Source organism: Sparus aurata, chromosome 1 (genome assembly GCF_900880675.1).
Source record: "Sparus aurata chromosome 1, fSpaAur1.1, whole genome shotgun sequence".
In the NCBI taxonomy this organism is placed as follows: domain Eukaryota; kingdom Metazoa; phylum Chordata; class Actinopteri; order Spariformes; family Sparidae; genus Sparus; species Sparus aurata.
The window spans coordinates 8234268-8259529 of record NC_044187.1 but is presented as its reverse complement, the minus strand read 5'-3'; the positions used below and the strand labels follow the sequence as shown (position 1 = coordinate 8259529).

The 25262-nt window shown below is 41.8% G+C and overlaps 9 non-coding genes across 9 annotated transcripts; 2 read left to right on the top strand and 7 right to left on the bottom strand.

The window, feature by feature from the left end:
* Nucleotides 1-223: 223 nt before the first annotated feature.
* Nucleotides 224-295, top strand: trnac-gca (transfer RNA cysteine (anticodon GCA)). Its single transcript has one exon. It is a non-coding gene; the product is annotated as a tRNA-Cys (tRNA).
* Nucleotides 296-535: 240 nt separating this feature from the next.
* On the top strand, nucleotides 536-607 carry trnac-gca (transfer RNA cysteine (anticodon GCA)). The gene has a single exon. It is a non-coding gene; the product is annotated as a tRNA-Cys (tRNA).
* Nucleotides 608-2824: 2217 nt separating this feature from the next.
* On the bottom strand, nucleotides 2825-2896 carry trnac-gca (transfer RNA cysteine (anticodon GCA)). The gene has a single exon. It is a non-coding gene; the product is annotated as a tRNA-Cys (tRNA).
* A 632-nt stretch (nucleotides 2897-3528) lies between these two features.
* On the bottom strand, nucleotides 3529-3600 carry trnac-gca (transfer RNA cysteine (anticodon GCA)). The gene has a single exon. It is a non-coding gene; the product is annotated as a tRNA-Cys (tRNA).
* A 720-nt stretch (nucleotides 3601-4320) lies between these two features.
* trnac-gca (transfer RNA cysteine (anticodon GCA)) lies at nucleotides 4321-4392 on the bottom strand. Its single transcript has one exon. It is a non-coding gene; the product is annotated as a tRNA-Cys (tRNA).
* A 416-nt stretch (nucleotides 4393-4808) lies between these two features.
* On the bottom strand, nucleotides 4809-4880 carry trnac-gca (transfer RNA cysteine (anticodon GCA)). The gene has a single exon. It is a non-coding gene; the product is annotated as a tRNA-Cys (tRNA).
* Nucleotides 4881-5344: 464 nt separating this feature from the next.
* On the bottom strand, nucleotides 5345-5416 carry trnac-gca (transfer RNA cysteine (anticodon GCA)). The gene has a single exon. It is a non-coding gene; the product is annotated as a tRNA-Cys (tRNA).
* A 402-nt stretch (nucleotides 5417-5818) lies between these two features.
* trnac-gca (transfer RNA cysteine (anticodon GCA)) lies at nucleotides 5819-5890 on the bottom strand. The gene has a single exon. It is a non-coding gene; the product is annotated as a tRNA-Cys (tRNA).
* Nucleotides 5891-6295: 405 nt separating this feature from the next.
* On the bottom strand, nucleotides 6296-6367 carry trnac-gca (transfer RNA cysteine (anticodon GCA)). The gene has a single exon. It is a non-coding gene; the product is annotated as a tRNA-Cys (tRNA).
* Between the last annotated feature and the right edge of the window lie 18895 nt (nucleotides 6368-25262).

The following is a 25262-nucleotide window of genomic DNA, read 5'->3' as shown; positions in this document are numbered from 1 at the left end:
GCACATCCCACACAGAAGCTGAGAGACGCTCATTTGATGCGGATCACCTTGAAATCAGAACAGCGATGTGAGAAATAACCAATCAGGGACGCAGCAGGTGAAACTGTTAGAAGCAGAATGGCTGTGGCCAAAATGAGGAGTGTTTCTTTCTGAAAAGAAAAAGGTGATCCTCAGCTGCATCCGCTCTAAAAATAATATTTCATGTAAGCTTGTCATTCAATATGGGGGTATAGCTCAGTGGTAGAGCATTTGACTGCAGATCAAGAGGTCCCTAGTTCAAATCTGGGTGCCCCCTTCAATGCTTTTGTTCTCATTTTACATGGTTACAGTCAATAAAATACAGAAGCTCTCAGGGGAAAGAAGGCTTTCTGATCTAATTTATAGTCTCTTGTGTGTTTATGACTTGAGAGCTGGTGGAAAATGTGTCTTGGCAGGATAATCTGTCCAATTAACTAAAGTATTTAAATATTTCATACACTTTTTTTTGCCCTGATGAACCAAATATTCAGTAGAAAAACTGGGGAGCACAACATGTGGGGGTATAGCTCAGTGGTAGAGCATTTGACTGCAAATCAAGAGGTCCCTAGTTCAAATCTGGGTGTCCCCTTCATTCCTTTTGTTCTTTAAAAGCCCTTTCTCCTGGTCAGGAAGTGACAGCTTTTGATATTTAGGCGTGAGTTTTGAGCTGTGCTGACTGGGCCAGCTGTGTCCACAGAATCACAAGTGAATACACAGGCAGCTCCCGCCTGAACATCCACTCACATCCATACATACGCCGAGCCTCTTACAAACACTACAGGATCTCAGACATAGTTGCCAACTCTCCCGATTCACGCGGGAGACTCCCGATTTTTAACCCTATCTCCCTCGACGCTCCCGGTCAGTAATTTCTCCTGTTAATCTCCCGATTTTACAGTAAAGGAAACAAGTAAGATTGTGTCCCTATATTTGTTGCAGTATCTGGCAACCCTGGCCTGCCTGTGTGGATGAGCAGGTGTGTGATTGTTCCTGATAAATCCTGCAATCCGGCTTTTCCGACCTGAAAATGAGGCTCTCGTGAATCATGCAAATCCGTTTTTTTTTTTTGGGGGGGGGGGGGGGGGGGGGCGCGTTGCGCAAGGCACGGTCGGTCGGGTATTGATAAACATAATGACATTGAATTTTGATGATGACGTGATTTTTGTCGGTTTAATATCACGAGCGAATGGGGAATTTAAGTTACACACAGTGAAAGCACCACACCCCAAGTTATCTTGAAATCGATTATTATTGTCATTACTGCTATTTGTATAATTTCTACAAGTCACCGTTGAAGTTGAGTGACTGAAATCCTCGTCATCCTTTTCAAAGGCTGCAACAGGCGACTCATTGAACCGGGGTGAAGTTAGTTTCAGTTTGGATATTCTGTGGATATCTACTCGGGTCCAGCTGAGACTTTACTGAGGTTCACCCAGTGTCAGCAGCAGGAGGACGGTCAGCTCACCTCTCAGAGCCTGGCGCTGAATCACTGGAGACTGATTTGGGGACCGTCATTAAATTACTTAGCATGAATATATTAATACAAAATAACTGCTGTTTTTTAGAATATCTTGTGACTCCAAACCAGTTGCAGATTGTATCAGTAAACTGGACGAGTAAGACACCTATTGTTATTGTATTTTAGTGCTTCCTCTATTTAATATGAATATTGATATGCAGAAATTATGATGAATTATGATGATAAATATTATGAAATATTTCTCAATAGCTTCCATGGCATGTGGCTCACTGACTTCTGAAATGCTCAGGATGTTAGCATATTTTCAAGCAGCAATGTCAGCTTCTACACTATTTTGTCTCATGTCTTAGATTCTGATTCTGAAATTCTGAAAATGATTTTCTTTTCAAAAATCTCACGAGTAGGTGAGATTTAAAGGGTCATTTTTCAAAAAATTTTCCAGGGGACGCATGCCCCCAGACCCCCATAGTGTTGCTAGGTTATCAACTCAGAGCACAGCTGCTATAAAAAAAATTAGGGGAAACACTGTTCTAAGAATTTTGGACATGTGTGGTTTAAAATACAAGGCAAGAAATTATGACAAATAAATCGCACACCTGGCGAAGGAACCTTGTTACTTGGGCCGATACACCGATGAAAAAAATCTCCCTATTTTTCACAACCTAATGTTGGCAAGTATGCTCAGATTGTTAAAAAACCAAGCTGAAATAATATGATCAGAAGTGACACATGCTTTAAAGATGAACATTTACCACGTAGGGTGCACCCAGAGACGATTAAGGACTTCTTAAGGATTGTATCAATGTATTACTCATCGACACAGACTGTTTGTTAGAGTATAGCTCAGTGGCAGCGCAATACAAGAGATCTGTAGTTCAAATCTAGTCATGTCTTTAATAAAAAACTGAGCAGCTGATCACTTCATCTAGTAGTTAAATGCTTCCCTCTAAGTTGTTATGAAACAAAAAACATATTGTGCTCTCTGTTGTATTACTGCCTTGGAAAGTCTTGATTTGGCATAAAGTATATGATTTGAATTCAGGTGCATCTGATTTCAAGATTTATTTTCAGCTTTTCAGTATTCAGTGCCATTTTTAAAGTGTAAGGAGTTACACATTTTATGCTTAAACGTGGCCTGTGGAGATGAAAAGGGGTTTTTCATACAACAAAGAGATTTTAGCGAGCACCCATGAATGATCGAAGGTGCTCAGTTATCATAACTCTAAATGTTCTATCATAGACAACTGGACGGGTTGCTCACACTGCAGGTGTGTTCAGACTTACATTGTCAGACCAACTTTAGATTACATACATTAAAGGCTATTCAGGGGGCACCCAGAGTTGAACTGGGGACCTCTTGATCTGCAGTCAAATGCTCTACCACTGAGCTATACCCCCACAAGGATCAGTTAAAATATTTTCACCTGAACTTTTTTTTTCCATGAAAAAAATTTATTCCAGGAAAAAAAAACGTTTTTTCATTTTTGACTTGATTTCAAACATGAAAAAGAAAAATCTTGAATTTTTTTTACTTATAAAGATGATTCTTTTTAAACTGTTTTCCATCAGTTCTCAAGTCATAAACACACGAGAGAAAATAATTTAGATCAGACTTAGAAAACGGACCACTAGAAAAAAAAAGGTCTACTACTCAGGGCTTCAATATGTTATTGACGGTATCTATGTAAAATTTTACAAATATCACCATAATTCTAAGTGCTGTATCGTAGGAAACATGCTACAGGTTCTCTGTAGTCTAGCGTGTACAGGTCTCTGATTTTGTCAGACATGCTTCAGAACAGGGTTTGAATTTAAGGGGGCTTTTTTGACTCGATTTCAAACATGACAAAGAAAAATCTTGAATTTTTGTTTCAAGAAAAAAAAATCTACTTTCCCCTCAGGGTTTTAATACTTTATTGTAGTCTTAAGTGCTGTATCGTAGGCAACTGGCAACGTGTTACAGGTTCTCTATAGTGCAGGTGTGTTTAGACAGACCAACTTTGGAACAGAGTTTGAATTAAAGGTGATTCAGGGGGCACCCAGAGTTGAACTGGGGACCTCTTGATCTGCAGTCAAATGCTCTACCGCTGAGCTATACCCCCACAAGGACAAAAACAAAAATAATTTCACCTGAACTTTTTTTTTCCAGGAAAAAAATTTATTCCAGGAAAAAGTTGTTTTTTTTTTTTTTTCGTTTTTGACTTGATTTCAAACATGAAAAAGAAAAATCTTGATTTTTTTTTTTTTAATTGTAAAGATTGTTCTGTTTAAACTGTTTCCATCAGTTCTCAAGTCATAAACACACAACAGAAAATAATTTAGATCAGACTTAGAAAACGGACCACTAGAAAAAAAAAGGTCTACTACTCAGGGCTTCAATATGTTATTGACGGTATCTATGTAAAATTTTACAAATATCACCATAATTCTAAGTGCTGTATTGTAGGAAACATGTTACAGGTTCTCTGTAGTCTAGCGTGTACAGGCCTCTGATTTTATCAGACATGCTTCAGAACGGGGTTTGAATTTAAGGAGGCACCGAGAGTTGTCCTGGGGACCTCATGATCTGCAGTCAAATGCTCTACCACTGAGCTATACCCCCACAAGGACCAAATAAAAATCATTTCACCTGAACCTTTTCTTTCCAGGAAAAAAAAAATTAATTCCAGGAAAAAGTTTGTTTTTTTTCGTTTTTTGACTCGATCAAACATGACAAAGAAAAATCTTGAATTTTTTTTTCAAGAAAAAAAAATCTACTTTCCCCTCAGGGCTTTAATACTTTATTGTAAACTTTGGAACAGTGTTTGAATTAAAGGTGATTCAGGGGGCACCCAGAGTTGAACTGGGGACCTCTTGATCTGCAGTCAAATGCTCTACCGCTGAGCTATACCCCCACAAGGACCAAAGAAAAATCATTTCACCTGAACTTTTTTTTCCAGGAAAAAAATTAATTCCAGGAAAAAGTTTTTTTTTTCCGTTTTTGACTCGATTTCAAACATGAAAAAGAAAAATCTTGAATTTTTTTTTTATAATTGTAAAGATTGATCTGTTTAAACTGTTTCCATCAGTTCTCAAGTCATAAACACACAACAGAAAATAATTTAGATCAGACTTAGAAAACGGACCACTAGAAAAAAAAGGTCTACTGTCGCCTCAGGGCTTCAATATGTTATTGACGGTGTCAATGTAAAATTTTACAAGAGGACCAAGTCATCATAATTATATGTGCTGTATTGTTGACAAGTCACATGTTCTCTGTACTTGAGTGTGTTTAGGCCTCTGACATCCTTCAGAACAGTGTTTGAATTTAAGGGGGCACCCAGAGTTGAACTGGGGACCTCTTGATCTGCAGTCAAATGCTCTACCGCTGAGCTATACCCCCACTATGAGGCGAAGTCGTTTTTTTCCTCAAGTTTTTCTGGACGTAATATTTTACAAATACAGTAAGTAGTATCCAACATGGCTGTTTCTTTATCCCCAGACTGTCCAGGAAAAGCAGGATGAAAAATCCTCCAGGTCAGCAGTCTGAAGCATTTCACTAGAATGATACATCCTCATTCTGAGTTTAAACGTAGACAAAACAGGTGAAGTCATGAGTTTCATCTGAAATAAACCCAGATGAAGAGGAATGCTCAACTGTATGTCACGCAAATTTCACAAATTGATCACCAGGGCATTGAGCATATTGACAAAACAGTAAGTTTCTAAAATAAGATTGATCTGTACAACCATCAACAAATACATTTGCTCAGTCATCATAACTCCAAATGTTCTATGATAGACAACTGCTCAATAGGTGTATTCAGATTTGCTTAGTCAGACGTTTACATACATTAAAGGCTGTTCAGGGGGCACCCAGAGTTGAACTAGGGACCTCTTGATCTGCAGTCAAATGCTCTACCGCTGAGCTATACCCCCACACGGATGTATAAAAGTTTTCCAGGAAATTTTTTTTTTTTTCATTTTTGACTTGATTTCAAACATGAAAAAGAAAAATCTTGATTTATTTTTTATTTCATTGTAAAGATGATCCTGTTAAAACTGTTTCCATCAGTTCTCAAGTCATAAACATGAAACAGAAAATAATTTAGATCAGACTTAGAAAACGGACCACTAGAAAAAAAAAATCTGCTTTCTCCTCAGGGCTTCAATATGTTATTGGCGGGAAACAGGTAAAATTTTGCAAATAAAGGTCAATGTAATCTTAAGTGCTGTATTGTAGGCAACTGGTAACATGTGGCAGGTTCTCTATAGTGCAGGTGTGTTTAGACTTGTTTAGTCAGAACAACTTTGGAACAGAGTTTGAACTAAAGGCTATTCAGGGGGCACCCAGAGTTGAACTGGGGACCTCTTGATCTGCAGTCAAATGCTCTACCACTGAGCTATACCCCCTCATTTGAACTTTTTTTTTCAGGGGATTAAATTTGTCCAACAAATTATTTCTACTCAGTGTCACAGATGCGTTTTTTCCTCCTGAAAACGGCATTTTCATGCCATTTCACACATGAAAAAAACAATTCTTGAATTATTTTTGCTAGAGCAGCTCGCATAGCTGTCAGTCGCTCCCTTAACTGGATCTGAGGGACCAGAGTTGACTTTATTCTCGACATTTTGACTTGAATGAGACTTCCTGCTCTCACTTTTCTTCTTCATCCCTGGACTCAACCATACACTTCAATGCGTAAGAGTCACAGTTATCCTTTTACTTCACGTGCTTAGCATGTTTTCAGCCAACTGTATGATGAGATGAGTTGGGGGCCGGTGCTAGAAGTAAAGGATAGGCATTGGTTGTTGTGTAGGGGGCACCCAGAGTTGAACTGGGGACCTCTTGATCTGCAGTCAAATGCTCTACCACTGAGCTATACCCCCACATAGCAACATAAATATCGACCAGCGATGTATTGACTTGGCATCCTTTTGCTCCCCTACACACACCCAAATAATTTAGACGCCAGCTTCAAGGTGGGAATGAAAGGTGAACAAACACCCATCATCAGTATAGTGGGAACAAATTATGGACAACTGAGCCATACCTCCAGCAGGAGACCTGTTCTCCGCCCAGCAAAACGTTTAGAATACCGAAACTTTTGCAGCCGTTTTCATCTGAATGAGCAAAGAAAACATTCCAGTGCTCAAAGTCATTGCCACCAGAAGAGTTCAGGACTCTCATGTCAGCGTCTCATGACTGTTGGGGAAAAAAAAGAGACACTGACAGCAACTATGTGTGCGAGCAAGACAGACGTTTGACTTCTGACCTCCTTCGGTGTCTCATAACATCTGACATGAAAGAGGAAAAGGACCTGACACACATTAGGAAAGGCAGCAACTCCCACCGCCGCCCACATCTGCAAACACGAGCGCGCATGAGAAACACGCCCGTAAATCACCAATAACAAAAACAGCCGGAGCGCCAGGAGCATCTTTCACGAGCTCGGCTAATATTTAAACGCTTACGAGAACGGAGGAGGGAGAACAGCAGGGTCTGATGCGTGAAGCACTGCAGGGGAAACTGACAAAGTGTGTTGTGTTAAACAGCTTACAGGGCGAGTGTGGGAGTGACAGTCTGGTGTTAATGCTCGTGAGTCTGGTTAATGAGGTGAAGGCGGATGCTCGCTGCTGTTACAGAGGGTTAGAGAAACAAGAGGAGACAATAAAGTACGACACTGGAATATTACACATGTTTTAATACAATACAGAGGTTGACAATGGGATGTTTGTTTGTGCAGTATATTAAAAAAACTGGAAGATATTGTGTGACAGATGTGAGATTTGATGTATTGAGTTGCAAATGAATTAAATGCACTCTTTACTTGAAACAGGCTTTGCTTCCATCGCGGTGTATCGTAATGTTTCGTGTGTCAGACGTCTAAATACGGATTACAATAACACGCTATCAGCGTAAGATGTGTAAAAACTAAACTACAGGGACATAAGGCACTCAAAAAGACAGAAAAAAACAGATAAAACATTCCTCAGCAGTGAATCATGGGAAGAAAAAATGCTCCACCAGTGGATTGCCTATTAGTCTTTGGACTTGGATTCATGAGATAGCCTCCATCCTGTGATCCCAGTGTGTGTGGGGGGAAGGTCTAAGTAGTTTATAGGTAATTTAGTGAGCGGCAGTGTGTGCAGTCTAACCTGGATTAAAACAGGTAGTCTTCAGAATAAGAGCAGAATCTGTGCTATTGGTCAAATTTGGGGTTTTGGTAAGAACTCTTGCAGCTTTTTGACATTGTTGGAATGAGAATGAGAATCTCTGCAGCCGACTGTTTCCACCATTATATTGTTATGTACGAGTATTAAAGGTGCTATTTGTAAGGAAATCAGATTTTTGAGTCTCATTCCCAACTCGTCAATGCTTTATGATTGTAGGACAGGTTTTGATGAGTTGGGAAACTAAAGCGTCCTTACCTGACGTGTTGGGAATGAGACTGGAAAATCAATCAGTACGTTTACATGCACAGCTTAGTCAGATTACAGCCATAGTTCGACTATGCTACTCAATCAGACAACTGCATTTGTCCGAGTATACATGCCGGTGAGAAAATCGGATTATTGGCCGAAAGCATGTCATACCCCGGTACGATAGGTGGCGCTGTACCCATTTCAACTAGTGGTAATAAAGCCACCTCCAGCTGACCTCTTTACGTTGCCAGCAACAACAAACTCTGCCTCGGTTTTTGAGAAAGATGGAGTCCGAAGAGCGAGACGAACATCTTTGTACATTTCGTATATGGTGTACATGGTAACTACAAAAACTAGATGCACAATGGCGCTCTTTCTTGCGGTGATTTCAGAGGAAAGACACCGTTGCGTCCTTCTACCTCTGCCTCACGGCCCCGGGAAAGAAAACATCGCACCTGTACAGAACGCAAAATCAGATCCGATACGATCTGATGGAACGTATACATGCAGGAGTAATGCGACTATCAATCGAATAATCTAGGTGTTTTAATCTGACTATGAGAAATCCGATCCGGTCCGATTTTAGTCAGACTGAGGTGTATACATGCATTTTAAAAATCCGATCATAGTCGGACTAACGCAGTAATTCGGTTTTCTTGAGTGTCATGTAAAGTGTTTCTTACAAATAGCACCTTCAAAAAAGACAGAAGGAAATGACAGATTGACAAAAAAACTTCAACAATTGACGCACTTAATGTGAGACAGAAACATCTTTCCCAAATAAGTTCTGACACTGTGAGCAATTAGCGTTTTCTTGACCTTTTTCCTTTTTGAGACATTTCACACAAAGTCACCTTGAATTCGTTCGCCCCATTTCCCTCCAGGGTGATCAAAGTGGCAGGTGTGAAGCAAAACTAATGAAAGGGAAACAAAGAGTCAGATATTTAGTTGTTGAATATGGAATAATGCTGTCATCAAGGCTGAGCGTTGACCCAATGGACCAGTGATCCAATCATCCTGGTTTCTGTGGCGCCATACATTAAAGTGATACAGCTTCACGTACAGCTCCAGTTTAAAGGCAGCACAACAACACTGCTGAAATGACCTTCACCGACATGCTTCTGATCCCAGCCTGCCGTAACAGGTGTATACAGTATGTAAGCATGTGAGTCATTACCATGAAAACAAACAGTGTTCGGCTCTGCTTGGTTACACGACAGTGTCGTATTTCCAAGCAGTTTTCAAGGCCTGCATTCCTCCCCACCTTTGAGCTCCTCTTCGCCTCTTCTCTTAAGGTGCGGGTGGCTCGGCTCACAGGTGTAGCGCTTTTATCACACACACACACACACACACACACACAAAACATGCACACAGCTCCCCACACTTTGATCTGAGGGGTGGCGCGTTCAATCGGTGGGAATTTCCCCCTTGTATTGCTATAGCATGGTCCCCTTCCTCCAAGTCCTCCAAGTCCTCTGAAGCTCCGCGAGGGTCGCCCCTCGGCGTTGGAAGCCTCGCACACTCCTCCTCCTCTTCCTCACTCTCAATCCTCCCGTTGTCTCGTAGCCTTGTGATCCTTTCACAACCGGGCCACCGAGCGCTCTCCATAGGTCCCCTATAAGGTCTCGGTGTCAAACATCAAACGGCTCCTTCATGCACTTTCATAACACGTTCACTGTGTTGCTGACGAGAGCTTACAGGAAGGAGGAAAGTTGCCGAGTGTGAATGAGGGTCCTTGTCTTCCTCCTCCATCTTTCAAGGGACCAATTAAGAGTAAAGGAGAGAGAGATAAAAAAACGCAACGATTGAGACTTTCATCAGAGTGTGAAGCAATGTTGACCTGCCCTGTCTGGAAATTAGCGCAGCGAAGCTTTGACAGGTTTTTCCGTTGTAAAAACAAATGACGGCCTTGAAACAGGGAAGCGCCTCCTTCACCCGGGCCCCTCCACCTCTCTGCTACCCTCGGGGGGAAATGTTTAAATTTTCTGCTCCGGTTCTCACTCACCCAAACGTGAACTGGAGGCAACGACAAACTGAGATCTATACCATTTTCACACTGAAGTTTGTGCGTATAAAATATGCAGATTTGTGCTAAAAAACAGGTGATCGACTCTTCTCTCACTGCCTGGAGACGAGTTTGCGTTTCTGTTTTTTTCGACCTAACAAACGCACTGGAAAACAGGGAACAGCAGAAAGCAGCAGATCGCATACAGACTTTAAGACTCTTAATCTGTTTATCTTCCAGATAATTTTTTTAACAGAAGGATCTTGCTTCCTTCTTATCTCTGTTGAGAGGTCGCACATCTGCACTGCCAGTCTTTTTCAGATGCATTGCCTGTCTGTGCGACGTTCAATGTGCGCTGCTTGAATGGCGACACGGCAACGTCCGTAACTTCAACGCACGTCACTGCGTCGTGCCGGAAAAGGGGCAAATATTATCATCACTGCCGATCAGTGACATGTGACTGCTGAGTCATTAAACATGGGAATGATGCCAACGTTGCCACTCAGTCATGTGTGACGGATCCAGATAAATAAATCCCCCTTTTTTCGTCATTTCGGACAGTCCAGCTGCACCGGCTTCCCCTTTGTAAAGTGAATTACATCTGATGAATGTAGAACTAGGATCCAGTTTTCAACAGCACAGTTTTACTTCGTGATCTTAGAAAAAATATATGTTTGTGCAAAGACAGATGGAGGAAATCGAGCCTCGTATTTGCACCAAATTTGGATCCTGTTAAACATCATAACAGAAGTGTGCGTGGTGAGAATCAGGGTTAAGTGTTAAGGCGTTAAGGTGACGGGGTGTGAGCGAAATGTCACCGTTGCAATCTCTGCATGCACAGCTAGGAAGCTGTACATCCATCTGATGACTTGCTGCAGGTTTCTTTCCCCTCACGGTTTGAAATAAATACCCACCGCACATTCAGAGATCTGAAATAACTCAAAACTTTCCTGCACCTGTGTCTCCCACCCCTGTGACTCCAGCAGTTAACCTTTCGAGATGAACGACTTTTCAGTGAGGCACGACCACAGCTCTTTCCAGCTGGGGGTTTGTTTTCCCTGCCACGAGGGCAAACAGACGAAAACGAACTCGGACCCAGCTTCTTAATTTAAAGTGTCGCAGAGAGCGCACGACATGGATTAAGTGATGAACACACTCACACACGTACGCCACATTAGCGGGGCCTGACGAGCACGTACGGCAGACGTAAATACACATATCACACATCCTCGAAGGGAAAGCCACTTCCCTAAACTTGCCATCTGGGGAAGTTTTGGTGGTTTTTTTCTGTGCAAATTTGCACAGTTGCGGTTTTTACAGCGCCGCTAAGAAAAGTCTGTACGGGACATGTGGAGCGGGGGGAAATGCGTCAGCAGGGGAGGAATACTAACCTCTCAGGACAAACTCATCCCTTCACACACAGACTCCAGTTTATTGGGTCAGACGACAGTGTATTGGGTCTTGTGGGTGTATGACCCCCGTATAGTCGGGGTCATTGTCTGGCTATTTTGTGAGTCAAAACTGCAGACACAGGTTGACATCCAAGTATATGCAATGCTCTTTATGAACTGAATGCTGAGACCTGACAAGCGGCTCAGTTGAGAGTTAGCAAACATCGGTTTCCTCACACTTCTTTGCCGTAAACATCAATCTGGTTATTTCTCTTCATTTTTTTGATTTAGTTGCACAAGATTGTACAGTATCTCAAATACACGTTGGCTGCTGTGTTTGGTTACGATCCATATTTTGAAATAAGTGTTTGAAATGGTTTAATCCCCCTTAGTTGGGGAGCTCTTGTGATTCCTGGAAAGAAAGGAAGGATTAAAAAATGGGTCAGAACCGCAGGGGGGCAGGTGAGGGTGGGGGGGTAATAAAAGATGTAAGAGGGTGAGACAGAGGGATGGAGGAAGGGAAGGGAGTGGGGAAACGAGAGAGAGGCTGAAGGAGAAAATGACTCTGAGGTTAAACTATTTCTGGAATGCACCGTCGCTTAAAGTCTAACCAGGCAAAACACACACACACACATACACACACACACAGTGACAACCTAACCCGTTTCTACGGTATGTGATAAGGTAATAGGGGCATTGGGTTTCCACTCTTTCTCCACAAACACTATCTGATTTAGGGGACTTCCTGCTCTCTCTGCCCCCTCCTCCCCTCATTCTTTGATATTAATACTTCATGGTGCGTGCTGTTTCATGTGTGTGTACTCATGCCAGAAACCATACACCTTATAAATGTCAATCCAGCAGTAGGGTGTGTACAGTAAGAGTATTTCTATGACTGCGTCAGTGCTTTTCTTTTTTTTCTTGTGCTTCTTCATGGTGTACGATATTCATGACATGTTGTACATTAACTCAAGTTACATGATGCTGTGTTTATAGGGCGTCTTTTAATGCCATGAACTGTAATTGGTTTGGTCCAATATACGTGTAGGTGGGCAGTAAAAATAGCTGTACAGGCAGTAAACCTGCTGGGGGCCGATGCATAGATGAGGTTTATTATAAGATTGGAAGTTGTTGCCCATTCAGACCAATAGGAATCTGGGTACGATGCACAGTACTGGTTTTACGGCTCACTCTGCTCGGGTTCCTGCTTATCCCACAGACTTTACTAGGACTGACCTGAATGCCTCAAACTTCAAACTTCTACTGTTGCCATTATAATGGAATTCAAATGCTTCGGGTTGTTTCATTTTTCTGGAAGAGGAATGACACATTTACTCGGAAGCACCTAAATACAATTGATGAAGAGTAAGATAAGGAGCTCCTCTGTAGCGTCAGAAAATCACCCCAGCGACGAAGCTTTTGTGTTGCAGCCGCGATCTCGAACAGCTAATTCAGCCACTCGCCTGCTAGTTTTGCTGGTTAACTAGATCCACTCCTTTCGATGACGAAGGGCGTTACCGTTAGCGTTATTATTAGAGCTGCTGATAACTCACCAGATATGGAAATGACGAGGATTAGCTTGGCTTATAAGCACCCAAATGTTGAATGTTGTAAAAGGGACAGATGTCTAATGTGACAGCAGAAATGCCCAGTAGTGTTAAAACCTTATATCAGCGGTTGTAGGCTCATGGGACAACAAGTTAGAACGTCTTTTAGCAATGCTGGCCCTCAAATGTCAGTCGAACATCACTGTTTAGGACATATGAGGAAAAAACCTTTTTGAAAAACTGAACATTGTGCTTGTTACTGGTTTATTATCGTAGATTTACCCTCAAGAAATAGAGAATTCCAATGTCACTTCAATTCTATTGTTGTATTTACTTTTCTTAATGTGTGTGTGTGTGTGCATGATGCTGGATGCTGGATGACTTCCACTCCCCCCGCCACTGTCACATCCACTGTCCTCACTGCTTCCTGTTTACATGAGACGACTTCCTCTGAACATCGGCGACGCACCAGACAGCCGCAGACCTGTCTTCTCTCTCTGCAGATAAGTCCATAAACAATACCAGAGGTGGATGAATGAAGCGGCGCTGCCTTCTTTTCTGCTCCTTTGTCCCTCTGAAGGAATCGATCAATGGCGGAGAGTAATAGCAGGAAGCTGAAAGTCTAAGCGGCTCAAATGGCCAAATTTTCTTTCATCTCTCTCCCCTTTCAAGGTGGTTTAGTGTGTGATACACATTAACACACACACACACACACACACACACACACACACAGAGACACACAGTGAAACACCATTTTCTAGGAGCTCTCTAATGTCCTGCCATGCAGGTGTGTGCTAATCTTCTAAATCCAATAATAATGGCAATCCTGATCTTCATACGATCCCATGAGATCAATGGAGCAGCTGTTGTGCGGCGCGTGTATGGATTAACAGACAGGTACACATGACTACAGTACACATAATGTACTTACATGCTGTATCACTCCCAGTGAGTCCAGAAGAGTTTGGTGGTTTCTTCCCCACTCTTAAATCATTTGGATTACGCAATTCAACTGAGCTGGAAAACCATGGAAGTACAGTTAATCTTTGCATGGCTCTTATCTTTTTACCATTAAGATGCTCCTCTCCCTCTTGGCAGCAGGTTTGGACAAGCCTCAACCGCCAATTCATCTTCCATTTTCTTGACTGTTTTTGGCCTAAAGGATGAGTTATTAGTTTCAGATGGTTGGCTGGAGGGTCAGTCTTACTTTATGACCAAGACAACACCACCAGCCTCAACTGTACTTCATGTTAGGTGCTATTTGGGGCAGTACTGTCAAACTAAACACACTTATTTATTTGTTATAGGAAAACTGCGTCAATTATGTACAGTAGGTCAAAGCTGAACCACAAACTCACTCTGCTAATTGAGATGGATGTTTAGACTGTTTGGGCCATTTTTTGTGTTGGTCAGTTGGTTGATTTGTTGGCTGTTGGGTGGTTGGTAATTGGCTGCTTGGTTGGTGGGTTTGTTGGTGGTTGGGTGGTTGGTGATTGGCTGCTTGGTTGGTAGGTTTGTTGGTGGTTGGGTGGTTGGTGATTGGCTGCTTGGTTGGTAGGTTTGTTGGTGGTTGGGTGGTTGGTAATTGGCTACTTGGTTGGTAGGTTTGTTGGTGGTTGGTTGGTTGGTCGGTTGGTTGGTGATTGGTTGGTTGGTTGGCAGCGTTGTTGGTGGTTGGGTGGTTGGTAATTGGCTGCTTGGTTGGTAGGTTTGTTGGTGGTTGGGTGGTTGGTGATTGGCTGCTTGGTTGGTAGGTTTGTTGGTGGTTGGGTGGTTGGTGATTGGCTGCTTGGTTGGTAGGTTTGTTGGTGGTTGGGTGGTTGGTAATTGGCTACTTGGTTGGTAGGTTTGTTGGTGGTTGGTTGGTTGGTCGGTTGGTTGGTGATTGGTTGGTTGGTTGGCAGCGTTGTTGGTGGTTGGGTGGTTGGTAATTGGCTGCTTGGTTGGTAGGTTTGTTGGTGGCTGGTTGGTTGGTGATTGGTTGGTTGGTTGGCAGCGTTGTTGGTGGTTGGTTAGTTGGTAATTGGCTGCTTGGTTGGTAGGTTTGTTGGTGGTTGGGTGGTTGGTTGTTTTGTTCATGGATGGTTGGTTGATCTTAGATCTTGATGAAAAAAATCAGCTGTATTTTCGTGGCTAGTAACTGAGCGAGCGAAAAGGGAGACTGTTGGGCCTTGGCGGAGGTATGGAATCTGCTGAGTGCCATCCGAGTTTAACTTTTCTTATCCATTCTTTCGTCAAAATAATGTTGTTTTAAACCAGTTTGATCATTATGGGACTCCTTGTGAATTAACAACGTCACCACATATCCAGATCTCTTCTCTTTCCATTCAAACTCAAAAGCCCCCCCCCCCATCCTGGATCGCACCATTTCTCTCCCTGGATCTTAACGGAGACAATTTCCTGTGCCTCTCCTATTGTGACCTCACGAAGTAATGTGAATATTTAATGCTTTAATTAAAAGCATAATGCCATGAGCAAGGTGAAATACAGGAACAAGAACTCACACTAGGGGCGTTTTCACTGAATCTTTCAATGTCACGGGCATTAAACAAAGTTACAAGGACATTTTTTCCCCGCAAGTATCAATTATGATCAGATATACACGCACATACATCTTGAACAAAATGGCTTGTCATCGGAAGAGTAAAGCAATATGTGGCTTTTTCCCAAGGATCACACACACACCAACACATACACACACACTCGTGTTTAATAACCCATTGTAGCATATGGAAAAGACAATTCCAACAAAACAGATGGGGGGAATTTACAGCACTGAGACAATGGAAGAAAATAAGGGATTCAAAGGGACTGACCTCACTAACTGCACCCGTGAGAAGTGTGTGAAAGGAGGAGAGAGGGAGGAGGAGGAGGAGGAGGAGAGGAACACTGGAAAAGAGATAGTTAAAAGAATGACCTCATATGTCTAGCAGGATAATTTGATAATTCCTTTAATTGGATTGCAGAGGTTGAGGTTAAGAAACATGACTGGTTTTGAGAATTACGGGAGGAGGGAGGATGGAGATGGAAGAGGGGAGAGAAAGGGAGAGAGTGCAGTGGGAAAGCCAGGAGAATGTAGGACGAGGGGAGGAAAGGAGGGAAGAAGAGTAAACGAAGAAAGGAGAGGAGACAAAAAGAAGAAAATGTAGGAAATGGTGGATTAAAGTGGGAATGAGTAAGTACGGAGGAAGGATTGCGGAGCAGTCGGTAGAAATAAGGAACAAAGTGAGAGAGGAGAGGTAAGGAGGGAAGGAAAGAAGGAGGGTGAGATTGGGGAAAGTCCAAGTTCCTTATAAAACCACGGTTGAGAAAGTAACACACATCTCTTTCATCCACGGCTCGGAGTGTAAAAGTGTGCATGCAGCTCTGTAGCTCTGTAGCTGCATGCCTGGCGTGACGCGTGTGTGTGTCTGGTCGCAGCCCGCGGACATGACTGAGCGAGTGACTAATTGTGCTGTCTGCTCGCCATACACACACACACACATTCACACACACATGGACACACACCGAGATTATGCAATCATTATCAGGATAATCTTCTTGGCCCGGTATTTTTTTTTTTTTTCCCCTCCAGAGGATGAATATCGACACGTCTAGATTACTCTCTCGTCTGGAAATCCTTCACTCTGCTTACCTAATCCCTGACCCCTTCTTACATTACACCATCCGTCCATCCATCCATGCATCCACCTCTCGCTCCATTCCCATGGTCACCCAGCACAGAGGAACTAATCCCAACACTTCTTGGAAAATTTTCTATTTCTACTGACCATCAGCGAGCATGTTTGGTATGAATCCAAATTACATTACTCGAGGATTTGGTCATTTTTAATGTTTTAAAAACCTGTCCCCACTTGTTGGATGCCATTTACACCACATTAACCACCAAATGCTCATGAAAAAGGGTTCTTTTCTTTTTTTTATATGCTGGTGACCGATGTGACTAAACTGCTGTTGACCTCCCAGGCCAAAATTTGAGGAAGCTATCTTCCCGCTAATGCTAACGCTGATGCTGTTTCATTCACTACTTCTCTAGTGAAATTAAAAACCCAACACTGTGGTTTACCATCAGCCACTTTACTTCTGTGGCATAAACCACTGTCACTGTGTTTTTTAAAGTCTTCTTCAGTGTGCTTTTTCTTTTTTACAGCAGACTTTTTGGTGGTCATAATAAGGAAAACACACATTTTACTGATAACATTAATGATGTTCGATTCAAGTGTCCCATTAAGTCGTGACAGTGAGCCACTGCAGATATTAGGAACCTGAAACTGAAGCCCCTTAAAGCAAAACTCTCGCCAAAATGCAACCTAGGCTTATTTGTTAATGTATATGAGTCAAACCTTGGTATAAAAGCATAATTACGACAAAAGAGGCAATTTTAAGATTTACCGTATTTTCGTTTTCGGGTCAAACTCATTTTCAATGGGAGTGCTATGGGCTCTTTTACAATAGCATCAAAATCTCTATTTTTAAAACAGTAAGAAGGCTCGACACAACATAAAACTTTGCTCGTAGTATCACCAGGGTCTCTACACATGAACACGAGCATTGAGAACATTGTTTGTGTACACAGAGTTTACTAAAAATAGAGATTTTGGACAACTCACATTAGCAGATGTTTCCTCCGCTCACTGCCGTCCTGGCAGCCGAGAAGTATCGATCTCCGACTGCAACATAACTTGGACGAGCTCCTAAAGCTTAGTTCCATATAAATGCACGGATAATTCGTTGTTTTGTCATTAGTGAAAAACAATATTGACCTTGAAGTTGAAAAAGGAGCCTCAGCGATTTTGATGCTCTCGTACAAGTGCCCCTTGCACTGAGAAAATGAGCTTGACCCAAAAACAAAACTACGGTAAATCTTAAAAGTGCCTCTTTTGTCGTAATTATGCTTTTACACGAAGGTTTGAGTCTATACATTCGAAAAAAAAAGCCTAGGTTGCATTTTGGCGAGAGTTTTGCTTTAATGGAGTTCAGCTTTCACACCTGTGGTTTTCCAGCAGTGACACTTGGTTGCCAGAATCGGCATTCAACAGTTCCGCAAATTATGGATATGTTCAAATTTGTACATCATACCTCCCACATTAAATGCATATTAGTTGATTTGTCATGACTCATGTCAGAGGTGGAGAGGTTAGAGGTGGCATGGGTGAGTCGGATGCCAAGCCAGAGACCACTGTTCAGGATGGTGTTTCATCATTCGAAGCACTTTAAAAACACGGAACATTTTAATGAGACGTCGGGACGATTTCCAGCTGTGTTTACCTTGACTAAGTTTTGAACTGAACCTAAATAAATCTAAAGTTGCAACATAAAAAGTCAAATATAAAGTCAACATATCTGTGGTTTGTGTCTTCAATGAAGAAGGCCTATGTCCTTAATCGCTCGATATATAGTGAAGATCTGTCACTGATATCACCAGCTTTGTAGCGTTTACTTTGGTTTGTTTTCTTAACATTTGGTTTCTTTGGTTTATGTGTATTTCTGGAAGCTGCTAAAAGTGAGACTTCTGAATGACCTGTTAATCAAAGATTGGGTAAAGAAAGAAAGAAAGAAAGAAAGAAAAAGAAAGAAGATTTTCCTTTAATCTGCGGTTACGTTCAAAGTGGTATATGTTGAAATCACCTCCTCTTGTTGTGGTCTATAGTATACAGTATTATAGTCTAATGCACTTTGATGTTTCTGTTTGCTGTAGCAGGAGCCTGACTCCTTTATGGGGATCATTAAAGTTTCGTCTTACCTCTAATGTCGTGAATAAAAGCTTTTGGAAAAAAGTTTTATGTAGTTTGGTGTGGTGGCCAAAGTCCCTGCCGTTTGATGTCTTATTATCATTCCTCACACAAGCGCAGATATGGACCAAAAAGTAATATCCGCTTGCTCTTCATCCCTGAAGGAACAGGGTGATCTGTGACACACACACACACACACACACACACACACACACACACACACACACACGTGGACCATAGCCTTCAGACGAAGATTTAACCCCTTCCTCTCCACCTGCTTCCTCCCTCCTGTCTGTCTGTTTGTTCAGTTTTTGCAAATCCAGTCTGTTCCTCTTCCATCCTTTCCTTTATAATCTTTTATTGTGTGTTCATGTCAGCACAGCACACATTATATGAACACACGATGCACACTACTACACAGATACTTTAGTACTCTTGCCATTAACTGTACTTTAGATTTACAGAGGATAAAACAAGCTCAGGCAAATGCAGAGAACTCTCAGCTGACATTATTGTCTTTTCTTTTATGTGTCAGCGATGTTTATGATCGCTGGCAGCATTTTCACCTCCACAAACCCTCTACGTGTGTGTGTGTGTGTGTGTGTGTGCGCGCTGAGGTGCACCGGATGAAAACGGAGTGTCAGCCACAGTTCAGGTAGCGCTGCAACACAGAGCAACAAGTGAAAATCAAAACACGGGCAGCTGGTACCGCACACAGAGCGGAGCGTTTACTGTGGACGAGTGAGCGCAGACAAATACAAAGTGAAAGGGAGGACAGATGAGGAAGATATGAGGAGGTGGCAGACAGGGCAGGAGAGATCAAGAGGGAGAAGAAGAGTTCATGGCTGCCGTGGACATGATGCATGTTCAGCCATCATGGCAGTGGATGTAAAACAGCAGTAAAATAACATTATTAGAAGTCCTTTAATGCGATTAGACAGCAGTTTTTAATCACAAGTGCCTTTTCCAATCCATTCCATATCCATTCAGCCCGGGTGATCCTTTCTATTAACATCATTATTTCTAGTTAAAGTGATACTTCATTACTTCATACTTCATTTTTTACACATTGTCCATTTACACATTATATACTCACTTTCTCTGCTTTTATATTGATGTTATTATTTTTTAATTATATATAATTTGTTACTATTAACTTGTTATTACTTTTATGTAGTTTTTATTTTTTATTTTTGTATGTTAATTTTGTGTTCCTTATAATATTGTGAAATTCTAACATTATTTAGGTGGAGGCTTCAAATAAGCCCACTGGGTTTTCTGCCTCTTCCTGCACTGTATGTTATTTGTATTCTTTGTCGGTATTTGTGTATTTTTTTTAAATTGTGCTAAATTAATACATACTAAAAATACTAAATACTCGATTATATTAATCACAACTAAAATGTATCGTGAATTTCCATTAATCTGAAAACGATCGCCTACTGCTGTTTTAATATAAACCTTTTAACATATAAGCAATCTACATGATGTACCAACGTTTTGTAGTAGTGTCAAAATAAAAGAGTTTATTTTAATAAAAACATCAAGGATTTGATGTTTTTATTACTTAGGATCAGATTTATCACGTAATCATATATGATATTACATTTTGCATTTTGGCAAGAGTTTCGCTTTTAAGATTTAGGTCTAATTTATCACACAAACACAACAAGCTGTTTCCACTGGCTTCACTGTGATATTGGCCATTGCAAACGAATGCCTGAGGAATCTAGTGTGTTGTCCGCTTGAATGACTTGAATGACACGAGATAAAAGGATGGAAGTTAAAAGAAGGGGTCAAAGAAAAGAAAGACAGTTGAATGTTTTTGACCGGAGGGAAACATGCGTCTTGTGTCTGCAGGTCATGGAAAAATCAAACTCTCCCCGAGGTCGCGACCCAGGCAAACATGAATGTCTGAAGCTTGCTTCACACTCTACATCTGGTGGATTTGTTCTCGTAAATCTCTTCCCCTCACACACTCAGACACACACTCACTCCAACACACTCAGACGCTCGCGCTCTCTCACACACTCCCTCCATCCATCGTGGCCTTTCATGTATCAATGGCTCCATTGATAGGCTTGCGTGAGTCTCTCTGGGTGGATCCTGCTTTTGGGGTTTATCCCTCCATCAGACATCCTGACCCTTAGTTTCCACACAAGTACACATGCACGTGTAATCGTGCACGAATACAAAAATGTTATTAAATCTATCAAGATAAACTAATAAACTGTATTTTGTGTGGTCGTTTTAGCCGTTTAGGTGGCCTGAGGGGAATTTCCGACACACGGTGTCGTGCAAATATCAAGAAGTAACAAATACTGGACAGATTAAAACTGGACGTCTGAAATGAAGTGATGTCTTATACAGGGAGGGATTATTAGGTTAGCTAATTATGTGGCTCCGTAATGTAAATGTTTGCATGCACTAAATTATATGTTTTTTCCTTGGAATAACTTTAATTTTAGGGGGAATTCATATTTTACACATCAGATCTTGTGCGGTAATGTTTTGGACTTGTTTCAGTGGATCGCCACAGCTGGCTGCAGTGAGATGGGCTGCAAACGCTTTGCTCGTGCACAACTTCGCCTGTCAAAGTTACGTCCACTAGACGTTCTTGTTTTTGCGACTGACGGGCTCAGATTGTAAGATCCTGATATGGACAGGATAGTCCCTTTTGTTTAAAGAGTAGAATCCTTTGTGTTTGACCAGAAACAGCCGATATATATCGCTCTTGCCAAATCCACTAGACTCCGTTTACAGAAATATAAATTTTACTTTGCAGAATGCGAGAATTGTTTAGTCTACCGCTGCCGCGAATCGGTTAGCTTGTTGGCTTCTGAGGAGAGAGACTTTCAGTAAAAGTAGGTCGTAAGATGACATGGAAATAGAAAGACATTGTTCCCTGACCTGATGCTTTGTGGAGGGCTGGTCCAGAGCCAAGGAGTGAGTATACAATAGCACCATCACCCTTAGTTACGGGGACTCTTGAACAGCTGAAAGGACCAGAGCTGCCAGATCTGAGTAATCTTTCAGAACAACAGCAGCTACTTTATTCTTTACTGTAAGAGACACTGGGAACCATGGAGAGACAAGATCACTCTCTTACCCAAACATAAAAGTCAAGTTTATTTATCAGATGCTGCCCACTTTTTAAATAACAAACAATGCTGCTGTATGATCCAGTTTCAGACAGGAGACGGGCAGAGCTCCAGACATGAGCTCACAGGGAGACTCCCTTTGGTGTGGTGGGGTGAGTGAGGGGGGAGGGATGAAGACTTGTGGTGTCTGCAGCACCCAGGTGGGGATGCACGTTTTTTTGAAATGTGTACAGCACAGTACCTGCAAACAAATGCTCAGGAGCGTACCCACCCACATTTATGCATGCACACACTTGCGTGTGTGCATTCATGCTTAGAGAATAAATGCTTAATGAGCACACACAACTCACTGGCACACACAAAGGAACAGTGTGCGACTGAAAAGGAAGACATGATGTTGGAAGGTTGATGGTTCTAATCCGCCCCAGAAAGTGGAGCAGAGCAGTGGATGACGAGTATCCAACGCTTCGCTCGAAGACAAAAGCCTTAAGAAAGGCACTAAACCCTGTCGGACTGTGGTTTTACCTGCAGCTTACCTGCTCCCTCGGGTCATTACTGTGGAAAAAGAAATATGTCTTAGTCAGCTTTTCTGGTGAAATAAAACACACACACACACACACACACACACGCAAACATCAGACTTATCATGTCACATTTTCCCCTCGTATCGTCTAAACTCACATTTTTACAACCCACTGTTCCCCTCAATATGTCTAAATCACTGTCTGTGTGTACGTCTTGATGTGGCTGTATCCATCGTTACACACCATTTGGCCCTCTGACTATTTATAGTAAGTAGTATGTTGCATCTCTTGTTCACAGCATGTCATTATCTGCAGTGACAGACAGAGTTGCACCGGCACCGGCCCATTTCAATCCTTCCTAAAAAGTGTTAGTTAATGGTTAAAATGTCCTTGTAACTCCCTAAACTGATCATTTTGTGTGAATGTGACTATGTAAGCATTAGTAACAGCATTATAAAGACATCAATTGATAGATTATAATGCATTTATAAGCACTTATAAGATACTTGATAGCACAATATAGACTAATATATAGACAGACTAATGCTAATAAAGCGCTTATTAGTTTCATATATTTATTTGTATTACAAACACATTAAATAAGTTGTACTAACTTGTGTTTTATGTCATTATCAAACCTTAACTAAGCTGTTTTGCTTCTTTATTAGGTTTAATGCATTATGATGCATTTGTTGGCAGTTGACTGTGAATGTATTAACTAATTAATGTAGAACTTTTTTCCTATACTGCTTAAATGAGACGCATCCTTTCATTTTATTTTAGAGCTTGTCATATTTTGTATTAACATTTTTAATGAAATCATAATTTTTGTCAGTAACTTCCAGCTCATGTGACCCATTGACTCAAAATCAATGCAGAACTGTCTTCATGTACCGGTTAATTGAGACACACCTTTTTCTACTGGATTTAAGTTCTTTTTCTATGTTTTATTAATTTGATAAAATTAGCATTTTTGTCAATAGGTTCCAGACTTTGATAACATTACGTTATATTCTCAAATTACTCTATTTTTTAAACTCTACCTAAACCTTCCATCCCAACATCTAACATCCGTCTTTCACTCTAACTGTTTATGTTTCCATTAAACCTCCGTCATGGTGTCGCAACTTATGATGATAATCAAGAAACCCAGATAAGCTTCCCATCAAACCCACTTATCTCTCATGACTTAATTATTAACTGGAAACACATCTGCTCGATTAACAACAACAACAAGGATCTTATCAGTTTAGATCAGATTAAGAAGAAAATGGAATTTCAGTTGAGTCAAAATAGGAGTTTCATTGTATTACGAGGGGAACCACACGCTATGACTCCTCACTCTTTGTCTACTTTGCCACAACTCACTTCACATGTCACAAATCACTCAACAGGCTTCCCCCTAGTTGCTAACAGATTTACAAAATTCACACACACAGCACAACATGCTGTTCGTTTGTTGGAAGGATCATCAGCTGCGGTTTTACAGAGCTGTCATCTCTATCGCCCAATCCAGAGGGAGCAATCACCTCAAACCGACCAATCAGAAGGCCCAACCTGTTTCCATAGCACACACACAAACACTCATTGAGGTGAAGAGAGGGGTCATCATAACACTAGTTCTATATTTATTGACAACGAGATAGGATTACAGAAATGAGCCGCCCACTCACTCTGTTAAAGGGATATTCCGGTGTAAATTTAATCCATGGTCTAACACACCGTGAAACTGTGTTAGACTCCCTCTCGAGAGATCAAGCTAGCAGACCGCTAATTTACAGAGTTTTATCAACCTCAGAAACGACCGCACGACAACAATACACTGCAGTAAATGGATCCAAATATAAACCGCCACCAAAAAGCCACAAATAATGCTCAGAACAGCACCAAACTTCAGCAACAGTACAAATAGGGTCTCAGCACATAGTCCGGGGCATCTAACCTCCGCTAGCTTAGCTGGATTTCTACTGAAAAGCTGACTAAATTTACCACTCTTCTGCAGCAGCTTCCTGTTGACGGGAAGTCCCGACGAGTCGATTACCGAGTGCAGTAGAGTTCCGCGGCTCATGGATGAAAATGTATGATTATGACTCCATGGAAAAGCAATCAAAGTTCATATGTGTCTTACCTGCCAGTTTATAACAGTTATTATCGAGAGCGGACAGGGAAAAGAACGGAATTGAGCATTTCTAACCGCACTCGGTAATCGTCGCGTCGGGACTTGATGACTTGGAAGCTGATGGAGGAGAGTTGAAATCTGTTTTTAGCTTCCCAACAGAAATCCAGCTAAGCTAGCGGAGGTTAGATGCCCCGGACTATGTGCTGAGACCCTTTTTGTACTGTTGCTGAAGTTTGGTGCTGTTCTGAGCATTATTTGTGGCTTTTTGGTGGCGGTTTATATTTGGATCCATTTACTGCAGTGTATTGTTGTCGTGCGGTCGTTTCTGAGGTTGATAAAACTCCGTAAATTAGCGGTCTGCTAACTTTATCTCTCGAGAGGGAGTCTAACACAGTTTCACGGTGATTTAGACTATGGATTAAACTTACACTGGAATATCCCTTTAAAATAAAACTACTGTGGCTGATTCCTCTCACAGGCAGCGGATTCTGGAACAACACTGAGGTGATGTGCGCTCACCTACCGGTCCACTCATCCTCAGGACAATCTGAGGAAGTGGAGATGATGTTGTGCGACGCCGGTGGACCGAAACGAAAAACAACACAGAGCTCCTTTTAAGGAGTCTTTTTCCGCTGGATGCCTGAAACCCCCCCCCCCCCGACCCCACCCCACCTCCCCACCTCCCCACCTCCCCGTGCCTCTGCTCCTTTTCCCACTCGTTCTCTGTCCACTACCTGTGATGTCACTGATAAAGAATTCCCCACCGGTGAGACCACAGGGAGGCTTTAGTTAATAAGTGACAACATGTGACGGGGACTTTCTGGCCCCTGCACCGCTTACAGACACAGCCGGGAACAGTGTCTCATTTTCACACATAATAAAGTCACATAACTGTGTAATGTCTGATGTTTTATGTCTGTTTGTCCCGCAAGCTTATTTT